The 10,827-nt window shown below is 34.7% G+C and overlaps 1 long non-coding RNA gene across 4 annotated transcripts; it reads right to left on the bottom strand.

Annotated features, from left to right (window-relative positions):
- Positions 1-6,116: 6,116 nt before the first annotated feature.
- LOC113328138 lies at positions 6,117-10,312 on the bottom strand. 4 transcript variants are annotated; one of them, XR_003349273.1, is made up of 8 exons: positions 10,142-10,312; positions 9,747-9,852; positions 9,219-9,477; positions 8,823-8,976; positions 8,095-8,158; positions 6,982-7,982; positions 6,664-6,876; positions 6,117-6,504 (listed from the first exon to the last, which is right to left on the bottom strand). It is a non-coding gene; the product is annotated as an uncharacterized LOC113328138 (long non-coding RNA). The 4 variants fall into 4 exon arrangements; XR_003349275.1 differs by having other exon boundaries at positions 6,982-7,942; XR_003349271.1 differs by having other exon boundaries at positions 6,982-8,158.
- Between the last annotated feature and the right edge of the window lie 515 nt (positions 10,313-10,827).

Genomic DNA, 10,827 nt, shown 5'->3' with positions numbered 1-10,827 from the left:
TCATAATTCCTAAGATCATATCAGAAACAAAATTTGCTTATATTGATGGTAGGAAAATACATGATAGGAAGCAGTGGTCTAAGATTAATTAAGGAAAAGTCATCTGACGTTATATGTAAGATAAAATCTTAATCTCTTTGAGGAATACTATCACTAATGGATCAATTGACAAATATCTATTTAGAGCGTTTGAGAACGTTTTTAAATTCTTAGAAAAGCTTAATTCGATCGAGGAAAAGAATATTTCTGATAAAGGTTTTGTACCTGTCAAATCATATATTCATGATGTACGAACTATACTTACTACCAACTCATGTGAAATTAATAAAAACATTTCTGGTGAGTTCGGTGTAAGTTCTAATTGTCGGAAAACATTATTTCTTGGTCATAAGAATGAGGATTTAATTTTTTTTATTAATCCTAAGTATCATCATTACTATGATTATACTCCTGGCTCATTTCACAAATATCAACCAGAAAATTTGCATGACTATGTCTCTGCATATCTAGCCTCTTGGTAATAAGGTTGGCTCTACCCCATTTGTGTATAACTTGAGATGGGGCAAGTAACGGGTTGATTATTGTTTGTGTTTGGGTTAATTTATTTTTAATTTTTTTCTTGAAAAAAGAAAAATCCTTGTCAAGTTCGTTTACCCAAGGTTAATTAAAGTGATGTAGTTTTTAACTATCTTTTTACTGCACTGTGTGGATTCCGTCAGTATGAGAACCTTGACTGTTGAACGCTTTAAGAAATCCATCCTTCCTTTTCTGGGTCACGGTTCCAAGCCCATTGTTGGGATATATAAGAAGTGTGGTACGTGTACCCTTTTTCTTCCCTCTCTAGTCCGCGTACGTGAAATTTTCTAAGGTTCATGTAATCTCCATTAAAATTCATCTTTGGAGACTCAAAAGTGACTAAGGGTTTTATTCTTATTCAAGGAGAAAATCAATTAAGTTCTTCCTTTTCCTCGTACTCTCAATTTCTAGGTCTCATGGGAAATTTTAAGGTTTCAAAGAAGGTTTCACAAAACTTGGATTCATCATCTTCTAGCATGACTATACCATAAAATCAAGACTCTATTAGAATTAGATTTTTCAATGATTCTAGTAGTAAGATATTTTAAAGGATTTCTTCTAGTTGTTTCATTCTAGAAAAGAAGATGGATATGGTTAGTGGTCATAAAGAAGATTTGGTTTGTTTTGAAAATTTTAATCTTAGAAACATCTTTAATGGTCTTGGTGAAGGTTTTGACACTCTCACAAGAATATTCAATGCCAACATCCATGATGTTGATCTTGATGACATGGAATTCAAGAACATGGTAAATATAAAAAAAAATCTTGTTAATAGAGAGTTAATTTCAAATATTATCAAAATTCCATCGGGTATTTTTCGCCTTCCTAGACCAAGGGAAGAAAGACCATCTTATGAAACCATTTATAATGGTATTATTTATGTCAATAGTGTTGATAGGATTCAAAGTAAATTTCCTACTAATTATCTTAGTTTTGCTTTGATGTCTTTCGGAAAACTTGGTATATTTAATCTTTGTCCTTCCATAATTGAGAACTCTCGGTGGAGTCGTGAGTTTGCGGATTTAGTCTATTTCCTTGAATTGGGTTCAAAGTCTTGATATTTTTGGATTCATCATTCTTCATATGCTCTCAATGATGTCATCCAACAAGAAGTTAAGCTTTCCTTGCTTAATTGAGCAAATTTGTCGAGCATATTCTATTGCTCCTATTGGAAACTCCATTGGAACTCCTAAACTTGTTCGTCCTTGTACTTTCAAATGTATGGAGGAGAATGCTTGCAAAAGACAAAGATGTGATTCTATTAAAGGTTCTTTTGATCCTACCACCTTGAGTCTCCTTCGAAAAATTCATAAGGGTGTGTGTAAGATCAATTCTAAGGTAAAAATGCCACTAATTTTCCTGAAATCAAAGAAGATATGGATATTATTCAAGGATCTTGGATGGTTTCGGATAGGGGTGTCAACGGGTCCAGGTCCTCCCGGGTATCACTAGATCCGGACCCGGACCCTACTTATAAAGGTCGGGTCCGGTTCCTAAACTTGTGGACCCGGAACCGGACCCGTTTAAATATCCGGGTACCCGTCGGTTCCGGGTACCCGTCGGTTCTTAAGAAAACTATTTAAAAAACCTCAAAAACTTAATATATTTCTCTTTTTGGCTTGGATTTAAGTAATTTTTATAAAAAATTATTTTTATTTCTTATTAATGTACTAAATAAAGAATAAATGTAAGAGAAAATTTTAAAACGAGTAATATATCAAAGCTAAAACTAGCAAAATACTTGTAATTTTGCTAAAAACATGAATAAAAGAATGAATAAACGGGTACCCGATACCAGCGGGTACCCAATGGGTATTACCCGTTTGGACCCGTTTAAATTCGGGTCCAATCGGGTAATTACCCGTCGGGTCCTAAGTTGCTAATGGGTCCAACTTTAGGACCGGAATCGAACCCAAGTATACCGGTTCCGGTTCCGGGTAATGGGTACCCATTGACAGCCCTAGTTTCGGATGATGAAGATGATGATTAAACTCTCTTTATCTCTCTAAGTTTTTAATTTTGTCTAGGAAAATTCTTATGAGAATTTATTCTTGTGTTTTAAGAAGGATAAATAGGGTTTGGAATAGCAATTATTGTGAGTACACATGGTTATTGCCTACGATTTTCATCTTGCAATGTTTTAGATTTATTTATTTAAATTCTAAAGTTTATTTGGAAGATGATTTTGCAATTTTAATCTTTATTGGTTTTATATATTGCAAAAACTGTTACTGGATATGTGTGTTTGCGTTCGTGAACTATGATTGTCTCATATCAAAAGTTAAGCCTATTTTGTCATTATGCAAAAATTGATGGAAGATAGGATGAACTTTTGATCGCAAAAATCAAAGTCTATTATGTGACTTTATGCAAATATTGATTAAAAATAAAATGAATCTTTGTATGTTCCACAGTATTGATCTTTCCCTGATCCATTTAGTTTCGGATGTATGACCACATCTAAACAAAGTTCATAGGTTTTTTTAGTCGTGAAGAATCTCCATGAGAATTTCATTATGATCCCACTAGTTTTCGTACCTTTTCCAAATTATATTGACAAAAGGGGGAGAATTAATGTGTAGTGCACACTACAAATACATATGGTTTACGGATCATTATGTTAGGGGGAGTGGTTTTCATGTGAGATAAAGTATTGACTAATGGGGAGTAATACATATCACCATAGTATTGTTGTCAAAGTTGTGATACAATTGAACTTTGATGTTGTGTAATAATACAATGACACTGTATAACAATGATTGAGAGCAAATGTTTTCTCATTGTTATAGCTATGGATCTACAACAACTATGATGCTGAGTTGAACACGTTCAGAATCACTGGAGTACTTGGAAGTGACGAAGACTTCGAGCAATGTTGAAGAACCAAGGAAATCAATTATTTGGATGAGAATCTACAAAGTTTATTTATTTTTTAATCCATATGTATTGATATTTTTGTCACTAAAATTGACGAAGAGGGAGATTGTTAGAGCACTGCTCGGTCGAGCCCGCAATCGTTGCTATCTCAAGCTTGTTTGTCAAGTTTAGTTATCAAAACTATAAGTCTTGATTTCTATTCTACTTATAGCTAAGTCTTGGATTAGGATAATAAGTGTAGTTGAGCATTATACTTCAAGACGTTCATCGATTTAAGACGAAGAACTTGAAAAAGCGGGGGTCTAACAACACCACCCAATATTTCGCTTAGAAATGTGTATGGACTAACTCAAATATACTTTCTAGAGAATCAACTAGACGGTCAGACTCAATCTAGATAAAAGTATATCGAGGAGTTAATATTTCTCTCTTGATTTGATTTACTCAAGCAGAATCTGCGGGTCCTAATCAAATACAAGGAATAACTTGGATGGTACCAAAGACCAATATCCAAGTGTTAATCAATGTAAATAAACAACCAAATGTTGGATATTCTAATTTATTGTTGTACGCACAACCTGTATTATTTCAATTATAAAGATAAACAATATAATACAGAAATAGAAATAACACAGACACCAGAATATTGTTAACGAGGAAACCACAAATGCAGAAAAACCCTGGGACCTAGTCCAGATTGCACATAAATTGTATTAAGCCGCTACAGACACTAGCCTACTTCAAGATAACTTCGGTCTGGATTGTAGTTGAACCCCAATCAATCTCCTACTGATCCAAGGTATAGTTGCGCTTCTTGCGTCTATGATCCCAGAAGGATACTACGCACTTGATTCCCTTAACTGATCTCACCCACAACTAAGAGTTGCTACGACCCTAAGCCGAAGACTTGAAATAAACAAATCTGTCTCACACAGACAAGTCTATAGAAAGGATAAATCTGTCTCCCACGGATAAAGCCAAGAGGTTTTGTTCCGTCTTTTGATAAATCAAGGTGAACAAGAACCAATTGATAATCCGGTCTTATATTCCCGAAGAACATCCTAGAGTTATCAATCACCTCACAACAATCTTAATCGTATGGTAACGAAACAAGATGTTGTGGAATCACAAACAATGAGACGAAGATGTTTGTGATTACTTCAATCTCAAGCAAATCTTTGTGATTGTACTCGTACGATAGAAAATGCAAGATCAGATCACACAACTACGAGAAAGTATTATCGGTCTGGCTTTACAATCCCAATGAAGTCTTTAAGTCGTTAACCTGGTTTTTAAGAAGAAACCAAAGGTTAAAGGAGAATCGACTCTAGCAAAACCAACTAGTATCACACGTAAAGTGTGGGATTAGGTTTTCCAGTTGTCATAGTTCTCCCTTATATAGTCTTTCAAATCAGGGTCTCCAATCAATGTTAGCTTAGTAACAAAGCATTCAATATTCACAGTTGGATGAAAACCTGATTAGATTCAAGCTAATATCTTTCAACCGTTAGATCGAAAACTTAGCTTGTTACATCATGTTACCAAATGTATGCTATGTAACAATGATGAAGAATGTGGAAAGCATCTATTTTTTTGAATTTCCTTACTCAAGAATGTGGACTTTTCTTTTACCATATGTTGGTATCAATGGTGTTTTACCATATTCTATTTTGGTATTGCTACAATCATAGGATACCCTCAAACCTCAAGAAATTGATAAGGTTATTATATGGTCTTTGATCCGTGCGGCTGCACTTTGAATTATTTGAAATGAGAGAAATGCGAGAACTTTTCTAGATAAATTCAAAAATAAAGATCAACTTTGTGAGGATGCGAGGGATCTTTTTCTCTCATGGGCGGCAATCTTCAAACCTGATATAAGAAGCAATTCTAATAGTATACTTCTCAACTGGGATTTTTTTTTTTTTTTTAGAAATGTAATTTGATTTCTTTTGTTTTTTACGTGCTTCTTCTTACTCCATGTTAAAAGCTTTTGTACTTCCTTCTTTTCTTAATAAATCTCTTTTCTTAAAAAATGAAAAGGTAAACGTGTATCGGGTTCATTACTGGCTGTTGGCAGTTGTTTGTGTTATGCCACCGAGTTGATGGTTTATGTAAATTTTGATAAATTATTTTTTGGTCTACCTAAACTACCTCCAACTTATAATATGGAAATTTTGCTTCTTTTTTTCTTTTCTTTTCTTTTCTGAACAGACCGAAATGAGTGACAAAATTGACACTGCCATTTTCCGATTGAGGGCGAGATTATATAGTCATCCTTCCACAAAGTACTTTGTTGAAGTGTTGGAATCTCTGCACCTCAATTCACCGATATATAACTCAATAGTAATTATTCTTACTAGATTTTGTGTCCGGGCGTAGCTTTTCAAACTTGGTTCACCATTTCCATCTACAACTACAAATACAATGCATCACTGTCTTTTTCTTTGAACCATATTTTTTATTTGGTAAAGCTCGGCTTCGCCTCGCCCCGTCCCGATTTGATTTGGTAAAGCTCGGCTTCGCCTCGCCCCGGTCCCGATTTGATTTGGTAAAGCTCGGCTTCGCCTCGCCCCAATCCCGATTTGATTTGGTAAAACTCGGCTTCGCCTCGCCTCTTTCCGATTTGATCCCGATGCATTAAACCATTGATTTGGCTCACATTTCTTCTTTTAACAAAATTGGCATGTCATGAATTTTTGATTTGGTATAGCCTTACCATACACTTACATAATAAAATGAGATGAAACTTGTATACACCTAATAACTACAGAGATATCAAAGCGTCATAGATGTAACTTGTACGTAAAAGGAGATGAAATGAAATGCAATGATCAATAGAAGGTACGTCTCGCCCCGTCCCGATGCATCTTTAATTTGGTGTCGTGCGGCTTTGCCCTGCCCCGTTGCGATGCATTTTTTATCTGGTGTTGGCTCGACTTTGCTTCAACCATCGCTTAGGAATTTTGATTTGATATGAGAGCATACATGATCCCAAAACTTTTTGGTTGCCATTTCTTTTATGAATTTGTTGATAACTTCAACGTGGACCTGATTTAAGACATTGAAACAAAGGTAAATAAAAGGTCTACTTTTACCACAGTTATACGACTTCCCGAGATCACAAAAAAACCACTTTCAGTAAGTCACGGTGTACTGTATTTAAGATGTAAGCAGTATCCTTTTCTGTAATGGAAATACTCATCTTACCTATGACTGAAGTTCCCGCATTATCTTGTACATGTGAAGAAATACAAACAATTTTACAGGTGACCTCTTACTTTTGGAAATAGCCTCTCCAAAACTCAGGCGCATAACTACACTTTCTTAGTTAACTTCAGCAAAATAAACTGTCCTGAGTGAGTGCATGTCTTCAAATATTTGATCGGATATTATATGTTGTCCGGCAAATAAGGTTTTGACCTGTTCCAGGCACATTAATTATCGGACAAAAAAAGGAAAAATATGCTAACCAAATGGTCTCAGCTATGGCTCTTCAAAATAAATGATGTATGGCATCATCCTTACATCGATCCTCGTGAAATGAATCCAGCTCCCAATCTTGGCCTCCAAAACTTCCCACTGCATCTTCTGCACATCATCTTTACTGAGCTTTTCAACACCAAGCTTTTGTAGGCTCATCTCCAAAACTTTAGCACAGGTATCCCTGATAAGGATTAAAGCAATATGCAGTGTTTTAAGAACTTGTTATAATGCCTGGTTAAAGAGTGGACGCACATAGGTCACCTATCATGCATGTTGATAGCTCCAGTTAAACACTATAGGTATTGAGGTTTAAAATATACAGAAGATATTATAACATGGCTAACATAAGGCATCATATCAGGTGTTGGCCAAAAGCATATAAAAATACCACGTATGTAAGGCATTATATAATGAGAATAAGTACATAGCTCTACATGTTAGTTTTGCTTACTGTATGTGACGTTTGTAAGGCACGTACTTGGTACAATAATGAGAATAAGTACATAGCTCTACATGTCATGGTAAACTGAAACTAAAAGCAAAGCCAAACAAAAAAGGGAACAAAAGAAAACACGAAATATGAACATTAAAAAGAAGAATGTAGGCACTGGTATACTCCCTTTTCAAAGTTGATATCAATGCGACTAATGCGGTGTTGAGTAGAGGTTGTCAAGGGTGGAGTAGAAAGGCATATTGAGGCTAATAAATTAATTTTCCTATACTCCCTTAACTGCAAACAAATTGAGTGTACAATTCGTTTTTGTTTCCAAATCTGTCTTTGGATTTCTGCGTACTGGATATGGCTGCAACTATAAACAACAGTAATAGATAGATATATGTATTGCACTGAACATAATTTTGATAGCATTTATAACCTCTACCTTTATTCCATGTTATAGGAATATTTTTTTCTTTCTGGCATGGAAATCTATGCATTTTCGAGCACTAATGCTAGCGTTTTTCCAATTTGTGAGCAATGGTTCGATAAACCCAAGACTTAAGCCTACACCAAGATTTAAAAATTTCAGGAGAATTTGAAGCACCTAAAAATGAAATCAAAACAAAATTTGAAGCACCAAAAATAAATAATCAAAAGATAGAAAAATAAAGTTTTGAACTTATCGAACTAACTGCTAGAAAATCTAGACTATGTACCTCTGATACATTACCACTTAGCTACAACCATGGTTGGGCATTTTGATTTCCAATAAATAAAAACCTGCAAATGAAAAGGAAATTTTTTCTCACATACGGTATGAGCTGATATTAGCACAGTTCGCAGAAAATAGATATTAAAAATTTCATGAGAATCAACAAAACGTGAAAACCTAGCACGTAATCCTACTGAGAATAAAAGTAGTGATTTTCCGAAATCAAGCAGAAACTAAGACAACTATTATGATATGCATACATACATACATACTAAAAGAACCATGGAGCATAAGAAAGATCCTACGGCTATTTATTACTATCTTCCTAAAAGACTGATTCACCAAAGAAGCTGAAGATGTATGAAAACAAAAATTTATTAGTGGACCCAAATTTAATGAGTTTTGAAACACAATAAAGTGTTCATTTAGTCAGAAAGCAGAGAGCTATTGTTGTGTATAAAAACAAAAGCATGCAATTATTAGTAGCAATCTTTTCCATCGAAGACGATGTTTCTTCTCATTATTATACGTGTTGATACCCGAATTTGCCTAAACTTGTAAAGTTACTACCAAATAGTGAACATCAAAATGACCATGGTAGTTGGTGCAAAAATGAAGCTGTATCTAGAGGTAACCATATCCATTTACTATAAGCATTAGTTAATTGTAATGAGAGTATGAAAAATGGCGGAAGAAAAAACATTAACAATGGATACATGCTTCGGCACATACCTCAAACGGAAAAATTCAAGCTTCTCCATGCTTGGAAATATTTAGGGAAATTTTGGTGGATGAACCGGTGTCACTGACCTTGCGTAAGTACTGTCCTTGGCCTTAGCCTCGCAATGTTGCTCCAACTGAACATCGTCAGCCTTAACAAGACCACCTAAAGGATGAAGTAATAAGATAGAATTATTGTAACCCATATAAAAAAAAAAACCGCTTAAAGACGATAGAGCAAACAGGCCAATCGGAGAGTGAAATACACACATGTACATATATAATCCATCACTGCAGCAAATATAAATAAATAAAAAAAAAGAGCTAACAAAAAAGCTTAATGTACTGAAAAAATGCTGGATAAAATAGAAAATAAAGAAAAGTAGAACATAAAATAACCAAACTTACATCGTCCCTCCATAAGCTAAACCCCACTACTGCACACCACCATTTTCCTCCTCAAAATTTCTTCACATAATTACAAACCAAAGCCAAACCCAGCTAAATATAAAGCATGACACTGTAGTGATCCCAGCTAAAGCTCTTGTACACATTGTTAATAGCTGAAGTTGGGGGTCGAAAACCTCACTTTACTGCCCAGTCCAACACTACCGCAGCTCGACACTGTTAATAGCTAAATTCAACAATTTGCTAACCAATCTCGAATCTGACAAATCAATAAAAGGAAACATTTTTAGACAAATATACGTTATACATGATCCTGAGTTTCTACTGCAGTTGTCATGCTTCCAATATGTAGATATTAAAACAACGACGAATCAACATTGAAGAAAAATATAATTTCAGTTTTTATTTTGATTTAAATACAAAAATTCAGTTGTCACAATTGAGGAAATATTGAACCTATATGTCGAACTGACCTATTGCAGGAAACGAAAAAAAAAACACTAAAGATATTGTAGAGAGAGGAAGGACCTGCTGGTAGTAATGCAATCAAATGTTGTTTGTAAAGCGAATTTCAGAATTTGATCCAATGAAGTTGCAGCCAAACCTAAGCCATTAGCAACGTTTCAACGTAACACTGCAAAGAGTAAGAGATTAGAAACCAATTCAGAGGATCAAAAATTGAACATAAATAAATTATAACCTTAACTGAAGCAAAAAAACTAACCCACAAAAGCAGGATGAAAAAAAAATCGTAACTGCAGTGTTAGGGTTCATTGATTAAGAGAAATAAAGAGACAGAAAAAGAGTTAGGGTTTACCAATATATAATTGGATTTGGTTATTTATGTCTTCTTCAAAAATTTACCAAATTTCTCAAAAAAAATAGGTTTAGCAGAATGATATGGAGAGATTCAAAAACAGTACCTAAAACTTGAATAGAGATGTGTAGGTGGTGGAGAGGCATACGCGTTTAGGGTTTCTTCTTGATTATTATGATATGATTGACGGGATTATTTGCCTGATTATTGTGTTGAAGACCGATAGAAAGCCCAAGACTCCTCTTGATCATGTTTACGCCACCATTAGCGTTTGTTTTTTTTTGACGGCGAATGAAGGAGAAAAAGGAGAATTTTTAGGTTTAATTCTCTATATATATGTTTTGCAAGTTATATCCCCTTGACCAATAAAGTATCGCCAAGTGTCCTCTCCAGGTTTAACGTGAGAACTCTTTTCTCAATGCTTGTGGCCCTCTTCAGGTTTAACGTGAGAACTTATTCTCTCGTTGAACGGTGACAATTGAAGAAATACAAAAATTTAGTTGTCACAATTGAATAAATATTGAACCTATATGTCGAACTGACCTATTGCAGGAAACAAAAAAAAAAAAAACACTAAAGATATTGTAGAGAGAGGAAGGACGTGCTGGTAGTAATGCAATCAAATGTTGTTTGTAAAGCGAATTTCAGAATTTGATCCAATGTAGTTGCAGCCAACCCTAAGCCATTAGCAACGTTTCAACGTAACACTACAAAGAGTAAGAGATTAGAAACCAATTCAGAGAGATCTAAAATTGAACATAACCCAATTCAGAGAGATCTAAAATTGAACAT

The sequence above is a fragment of the Papaver somniferum genome, chromosome 1, assembly GCF_003573695.1.
Source record: "Papaver somniferum cultivar HN1 chromosome 1, ASM357369v1, whole genome shotgun sequence".
In the NCBI taxonomy this organism is placed as follows: domain Eukaryota; kingdom Viridiplantae; phylum Streptophyta; class Magnoliopsida; order Ranunculales; family Papaveraceae; genus Papaver; species Papaver somniferum.
The sequence above is the reverse complement of the archived record's forward strand: the minus strand, read 5'-3'. Positions and strand labels throughout refer to the sequence as shown.